This window comes from Phascolarctos cinereus, unplaced genomic scaffold, assembly GCF_003287225.1.
Source record: "Phascolarctos cinereus isolate Bilbo 61053 unplaced genomic scaffold, phaCin_HiC Scaffold_726;HRSCAF=1367, whole genome shotgun sequence".
NCBI classification, from domain to species: domain Eukaryota; kingdom Metazoa; phylum Chordata; class Mammalia; order Diprotodontia; family Phascolarctidae; genus Phascolarctos; species Phascolarctos cinereus.
This window is the reverse complement of record NW_027556098.1, coordinates 266,971,164-266,979,736: the sequence shown is the minus strand read 5'-3', so window position 1 is coordinate 266,979,736 and position 8,573 is coordinate 266,971,164.

Below are 8,573 nucleotides of genomic sequence, written 5' to 3'. Positions count from 1 at the left end.
AATGGGCCTCATTTCTGAAATATGTAGAGAATTCAGTCAAATTTATAAGAATACTAATTATTCCCCAATTGATAAATGGTCAAAGGATATAAACAGACAGTTCTCAGATGAAGAAATTAAAGCTATCTATAGTCGTATGAAAAAATGCTGTAAATCACTATTGTTTAGAGAAATGCAAATCAAAATAACTCTGAGGTATCACGTCACACCTATCAAATTGGCCAACATGACAAAACAGGAAAATGATAAATGTTGGAGAAGATGTGGGGAAAATGGAACACTAATGCATTGTTGTGGAGTTGTGAATGATCCAATCATTTTGGAGAGCAATTTGGAACTATGCCCAAAGGGCTATAAAAATGTGCATACCCTTTCACCCAGCAATAGCACTTTTAGGGCTGTATCCCAAAGAGATCATACAAGTGGGAAAAGGACCCACATGTACAAAAATATTTATAGTAGCTCTTTTTGTGGTGGCAAAGAATTGGAAATTGAGAGGGTGCCCATCAATTGGGTAATGACTGAACAAGTTGTGGTATATTAATGTAATGAAATACTATTGTGCTGTAAGAAATGATAAGCAGGCAGATTTCAGAAAAACCTGGAAGGACGTGTATGGTCTGATGCTGAGTGAAGTGAGCAGAACCAGAACAATGTTGTACACAGTAACAGCCATGTTGTACAATGACTAATATTGATAGACTTACCTTTTCTCAGCAATGCAAGGATCTAAGACATCTCCAAAGGCCTCATGATAGAAAATGCTATCCATATCCAAAGAAAGAACTATGGAGTTAGAATGCAGATGGAAGCATACTATTTGCTATTTTTTTTTCTTCTGTTGTGCTTTGTTTCCTCTCTCTGGTGGTTCCTCCTATTGGTTCTAATTCTTACTTACAACATCACTAATGTGAACATGTGTTTAATAGGAATGTATATGTATAACCTATATCAGATTGTGAGCTGTCTTGGGGAGGGAGGTAGGGAAGGTGGGGGAGAAAAATTTAAAACTCAAAAGCTTATGGAAGTGATTGTTAATAAATCATAATAAATTAAGAAAAAAAAAGGTTAATCTCCCCAACCCACAAACCCCTGGCAGGATTATACTCAGCTTTATGAGGTAACTTATTTTTAGTTGTAAGTCTCTCTTTTGCCTTTTAGAACATTATATTACAAAATTTTGTGGGTTTTTAAAAAATCTTTTTGAAGTTACCAGGTTTTGTGTACTTGAACTGTTTCTCTCTGGGTGCTTGCAACATTTTTTTTTTTTACTTAGGAGATCTGGATTTTGACTACAACAATCTTGAGATGTTTCCTTTTGGAATTCCATTCAAGAATTGATCCTTGGATTATTTCTATCTTTACTTGTAGCTAGGTAGTGCAGTAGATAGGGGGCTGGGTCTGGAGTTAGGAATATCTGAGTTTAAATCAGGCGTCTGATGCTCACTAGTTGGGCAAGTCACACAACCCATGACTGCCTCAGTTTCTTCAACTGTAAAATGAGGAAAATAATAGCACCTAAGTCACAGGATTGTAGTGAGGATCAAATGTGATGTGCCTCACATATAGTAAATACTTAATAAATATTCCTTCTTTTCCCTACTTTGTTCTCTTGTCCTGATAGAACAGAACAGTCTTCATCTATGATTTTTTGAAATATAATATGTTGTATAGACCCCTTTGTTTTTATCCTGGTTTTCAAGGAATCCAATGATTCTTACATTATCTCTCAAATTGTTTTCCAATTCATAGATTTCATATCAATTTAGCTTTAGATATCAGATTTCTTGAATTTCTTTTGTCTTTTAATCTTTTGATTTTGTTATAATAGTTTTTGTTGTCTTTCCAATTTGTTGATTTCTGTTTGTATTTAATTTTCAGGAAATCTTTTCTTGGGTAAGGTTTATCACTTTTTTGTCTAAGCTACATATTTTCCTTCTAATTCTTTCCTCCTTAATTTTTCTTTCGTATTATAGCTCTTGCTTTGCTTCTTATAGGTGTTCATGTAGACCTCACAGAAAAATCATCACCCGACCCTTTGATTCTGATTTCAGCTGTTATGTTGTCACTCTTTTTGTTTGCAATAATTTTTGATATTGCTTGATGTTTTCTTTGATTATTCATCTATCCAAATTTAGTTCATGTATTGAGTCAGGTTCCACCCCCTGCTTCACTTCTAGGTGAGATGTTTAGCCTTGTATGGTCTTTCTTTGGATCCTCTGTGTTCTTGTGCTTACTACCACCACCACCACCACCACCACCCCATTTTGAAGTTCAGAGCACTGGCTCTATGGGGATTTCTCTAGGTTTTGAAGACAAGGGTTAGGAACCTTAGACCTGTGGAACTAGGCTGGCTAGTTGGGTCAATCTTAAAACATTCCCCCAGAGTTTCCAAGGTCCCTCATCTAAGACTTTCTGTCCACCTTGGGGCTTTCTGGTCACTCTGGAACATTCGTAGTGGACCCCTCCATTCTTGCTGCCTTTGAACACAGAAAAAGCCTTGTAGGCTATATGAGTCCTATCTCTCCCAGTGATGTTGGTGCTCACTTTGCTGGAGATTCCAGAGTGACCAGAACAATGTAATGGAAAGAATGCTGGATTAGAAGTGTGAGGCCCTCAGTTCAACTTTTGAATTTGTTGCTTCTTGATAGTATGACCTTGGGAAGTCACTTACTTTCTTGGGGACTCAGTTTCCTTATCTGCAGAATGAAGGCATTGGAATAGATGACCTCTATAGTCCCTTCCAACTCTAGATATGTTGTTCTATGATGTTCCTATGCTAATGACAGGGTACAGGCCCAAGCAGAGGGCCCCTTACCCCAAAAGAATTTGGGTCCTATTTGTTTGAGGGGGGAATGATGCAGTACCAGGACCCCACCCCAACTCTCCTTGAGTTTTCTCCTTTTCCCACATGGCCAAGTCTTTGGTGTTCTCCTGAGGCATCATTCCAGTAACCTTCTCAACTGGTGTGGCTACTTTAATTGTGGCTATGCTCAATCTCCCAATTCTGTTACCTCTGACCCAGCCCAAACTTCATTGTCTGTTGCCTCCCTATGGCCCCGAGCCACTTCCCACCCTCCATCCTATCTAGATCCCATTCTATCTCCTAGTCACTCCCATCAAGATCCTTCCTAGACCCCTTCTCCCAGACCCTCCTCCAGTTACCCCAAAATTCTTGGTCATTCCTAGATCCATCTTGTCTCCATTAAGGTGCTCAGATTCTTAAAACCTAGCCAATGGCTGAGATTTACTCTAGCTCACTCACTTGTCAATACAAGCCTCACAAATGTTCAGATTCTTTAAGAGTGTGGCCAATATGGCAAATTTTTAATAAACCTAGTCTTTGGCTGAAAGAAGGCTTGGGTCAAATTCATTTGAGCAGGACCTGTGTGTTGCTCTTTCAGGGTCCCAGAACCCCTAACCTCAACATAGGAGAGAGACAGGCTTTAAACCTTGAAGAAAGAGTAAGGAGGAAAAACCTGAGATCTGAATGCAGATCTGAAACAACCTTAGCTAGTATGATCTTGAACGTGGTGGGATAAAAGCCAAGATGGGCTGGACAAGATCATTTCTTGAGACTTCTGCTTACTCTGATTCTCAAAAGATGACAAATGGCTGGATCTCAAAAAGAAAAAAAACAACAAAAGCCCTTTCAACAAAGAATTCTAGACCTAAGGGCATCTGAACAGAGCCACTCCTTCCCCCTCCCCACTCCCACCCCCCACAGCAAACATTAAGCATTATTAGGAAAAAGTATGTCTCCTAGGGAACAATATATCTAGACTGCAGTGTTGCTTTGTTTTATAAAAAATATAGTTTTCGTCCCTGAGAGACCTGTCATCTTTTTCATGCTCTAAGCCACTTACAACAAAAGAAAATACAATCCCTACCCCCCACCAGGTTTCCTAAGCAAAATAGCCTCTCCTTCATGAGCAGAGGACCAAAGGGGGCAAATAGCAAATCTACCCTCTATATTTAATCAAAAAGTAAAGAACTCTAACCTTTCTTTAGGAAAAGAGATGATGGGGTGAGACCACATTCGAGGAATGGATCTGCCCTAGACATGGGCCCATCCACCTTGGCAGGCTTTTATTTTATTTTAATTTTGGTTAAGTAAACAGTAATCCCATCTCAGCCCCACCCCAGGAGGGTTTGGCAGCAGACAATAATGGGTCTAAGAGACAAGCTCTGAAGGGTTAAATTCATTTCTCTACTCCCAACATTAAGCTCTGGGGAGAAGGGGAGAGCTCTGGTCAATAGACAGATATATTGACTTGTTATTATTTAAAGTTGTTTAACCAGGTAGAGATAAACGAAAGCTTTCAGCAGCTGAACTATCACACAAATCACAATTAAGGTGGCATATGTGTTTGGAAGACATAAAATCAATTCCCGAGAAGATAATGTTTTAGTCTCCATTTGAACTTGAAAACAGAAGTAAATTTTCAGCAGTAACAGCTGGGCTTGTTCCATCCAGGAGTCTCTCTATTAACTGTACAAGAAGGGCCTTTATTATCTGTTCTAATGGTTTTCCTCTATGGCTTTGTCTTCATCAAAAAAGCCAAACTGATTGTCGCGGAGCTGTTTACTGATGTGCCATCCAGCAGACGTCTGCGTCTGTGGTGGCCTAGAGCTCCCCTGTGCTGGCATTCATTCAGGGCTCTGTGCTAGTGGTCTTTAAGAAGATGTGCAGTGGGATAGCTTATAGGAAGTACCACGGGGCAGCTGGTGGTCAGGGGGATGGGCTTTCTGTCTCTCCTGCATCCTCTGAGCAAGGGAGGTTGGCAGTGAAAAAAAGATGGACCTTTAGTTTTCCTGATGTTGGCCAAGAAATTTTTAAAAACTATTATTTCATACATCTCACTCAACCTTGTTCTCCCACTTAACTGGGATATCTAGTATATGTATTATAAAGTTTGACAGTTGATCAAATGTCTTTTACACTTGAGGCTATTATAGAGATAATGCTGACTGTGGAGTTGGAGGTTCAAACCCCAGCTTTGCTACTCATCACCCATTTGACCTTGTTTCTCTAGGTCACCAGTAAAACAAGTAGGGTAGGACTAATTGACCACTACAGTAGCTTCCATTGATACATCTATGGTCCTATGGTCTTGTCTAACTAATCAAATTATAAATTTCTTATGGGCAGGGACTATGTATTAAAAACTAGACCTTACATTTATATAGGGCATTACAGTTTATTCAGTATTTTCTTCAAGCAATTCTGATACAGGGGCAAGAACAATGTAAATATCCCCATTTTACAGATGATGAAAAGGAGACTCAGACACTCGCTCACTGACACTTACTAGAATCTGGGTTTTGTGACAGTCACAAGTCCTACTTCTCTTGAAATAGACTTTTAACCAGTTTTCCTACCTCCAAAATCTTTCCCCTCTTCAATCCCTCTTCCTATTTAATGCTGCATAACCAGATGTGTGCTAGAGCCAGCTTTAACTAGCTCATGAGGGTCAGTTGTTAAATTTTTGGTGTATATATACCTCAGAAATTGGAAAAAACTACAAATCATGGTTTAATTTATTGTTTTGTTGATTGTTTAGACTGAAGAAATTGATAGAAAACATGCAAATAATGTAGATCATGTGTCAATTGTTAACATTTACCAATATACTCCTCTAATTAAAAAAAAAAATTAAGAACAGCTCTGACCTTGCTCATAATCCTTTAGTGGTCTCTCATTATCTACTGTGTAAAATCCACACTTCTTAGTCTAGCATCACATTATGGAAAGCCATATCTTGCCTGTTTTTATCTCCTACTGCTCCCGTACACAAGACCCAAATAGCCAGCCAAACTGATCTACTTGCAATTGCCTAAATATAGCTTCTTCTTTTCCACTTTTTGCACCTTTGTTCATTCAGTTGCTTTATGTGGAATTAATTTAATGCATGGAGACATCATTTCCATCTATGAGAACACTTTTATCCACAAGTGACTCCCCAGGCATGAGTCTTGGAGCATTTGGGCAGATGAGGGAAGAGAAGGAAATATAAAGAGTTAATGATCAGAATAGATGTAGGGGAAATTCCTAGCCAAATAGAGCAGCAATCCCTCATTTCAGAAGTTTGGTGCAGGGGAAAGGGTGCTATATTTCGTGTCAGAGAGTTCAGGTTTGAATGCTGGTTTTTACCTTTAACTACCTATGTAACTTTAGGCCAGTTACTAAACATCTTTGGGCCTCAATTTCCTTATCTATAAAATGAGAAGGTTAGACTCAATGACCTTAGCTATCCTTTCCATCAATAAATCTGTGCTCTTATGACTTAGAAGCATTGAAATTCTTCCCATCTTCTAGATCCCAAGAATTTTGATTGACTTCAACCTCTAATGAGGCCCTCCAGTGGAGTACTCTGGGGATGTCTTTTCCGACCTGTGCTGTTCAACATTTTTATCAATTACTTGGATGTAGACATGTTTAACAAATAGGTAAGTGACAAAGCTGGGAGGGATAGCAATTATGTTATTTGAGAAAGTCGAGAAACCAGAAAAAAAAAGTTGATGCGCTAGAATACAGGAACAAATACAGTAAGATGAAATTTGCCTGAGAGGCTCTCTCTTCTAATCTCTGCCTCATAGAAAAGACTCAAGCATTTTTTCAGTCCTAGCAGTTGCTAATACCTTCCGTCTACTCTGTGCTTATCTTATATATCTGTGTGCATACATATATGTGTATCTATATATGAATGTGTATATATTCATATATGTATATAAATTTGTCTCTGCTACATATGTGTTTATGAGTGCCAGGCACTACTCTAAATTCTGGGAATATAAAGAAAAAGCAAAAAATAACCCCTCCGCACAAGGGAGAGAAGTTATGAACATGTAAATGTAATATAATGATATGTATATGTAAGTGTATCTGTAAATATTCACATATACATATATAAGTATGTATATGTACGTGCATAACATATGTGTGTAAGTATGTCAGATCCAGATTATTGAAGGGAGGGATTTTTTTCCCCTTTTTTTGTTGGTATTCCCAGAATTTGTTCAGTGTCTGGGACATAGCAAGTGCTTAATAAATACTTGTTGATTGATTAATTGATATATGTAAAGGTCTATGCTTTAGTATAAGTACTGGATGGAGGATATAGTATTTCCTATGAAAGGTCCCTTGGAGTATTATGGGACTATTTCATCCAGTGAGTCAAGAATATGATGTGGTAGTAAATAAATAAATAAAAGAAATCTTATATGATCTTAGGCTGCCCTAATAAAGAAGTAGTGTGTAGAACAAAACAAAAGCTTACAATCCTGCCCTCTACTGCCCTGGTCAGTTGGAGGTACTTTGTTCAGGTCTGTGCACCACATTTTAATGAGGCATTGATAAAGTGGAGCATATGCTGGAGAGGGCAACCATCATGGTGAGAGGACTAGAGACCATGACACTGGAGGCTTAATTAAAGGAACTAGATGTGTTTATTCTGGAGAAGAGAAGATTTAGTGGACACATTATAGCCACATTCAAGCATTTGAAGTTCTATCATGCACAAAGGTAATTAAAATCATCATCTTTGACCCCAGAGCCCAATGGAGCGATGGGTGGAAATAACTAGGGGGCCAAATTTAGGTTTGATGTTGGGAAACAAGCAAGCAAACATTTTGACAGACAAGCTTCTTAACAATTAGAATAATGCAAGAGAGAAATGGGCTATTTTGGGAGGTAGGGGGCTCCTCATCTCTGGATATCTTCAAACAAAGTCTGGATGACCACTTATTAGCATATGGTAAAGATTCCTGCTCAGGCAAAAGTTGAACTAGATGGTTTTTGAGGACCCTTCCAATTCTGAGATGATGTGATTCTGCTACCTAACTCAATTGCCTCCTCTTTCACAAAGATCTATGTGATAACCCCAGCTAGAAAAACAAAACAAAACAAGTTCTCCTGAGACTATAATCCTTTCAACTGGCCTTCCATTGTGGCCTTCATTGTCTGCACCTGGCCCCACCCTAGATCACCACTCCTTAATTCCATCTGGACCCCTTCTGCCACTCTTCCCACAGTTTTTTCTGTATATAAGGTCCACCTTGACCCCCATTAAATTACTTAGATTTTTAAAATCTGGCCAATAGCACAGACTCACTAGGAATCTCATTGATCCCAATTGGTATTTTAATAAACCTCGTCTTTGGCTGAAAGAAGGCTTGAGTTGAATTCATTTGAGGCATGACGTGCATCGCTATTTTGGGGTTCCAACACTCCTAAATCTCAACAGTACCAGATGTCATATATGCCACTAGATTTTAAGCTCTTTGAGGGAAGGAATAAATACATTCTATCTCACTCTTCTTTGTTTTTCTCCCCTAAGGCTTAACATAGACCCTCTTGAATAGGAGGGAAGGGAATAAGTATCTATAGCATAGATTCACAGAATAACAAAATCCTTAGCAAAAGGATTTGTTCTCTAAAATGTGGACTCAGTCAAAAGGCCACATCCAAGGACCACTTGTGGCCCGGAGGCCACAGGTTCCTCACCCCTGATACAGTGTCTGCCACATATCAGGTACTGTGCTAAGTGCTTTACAAACATTATCTCAATTGG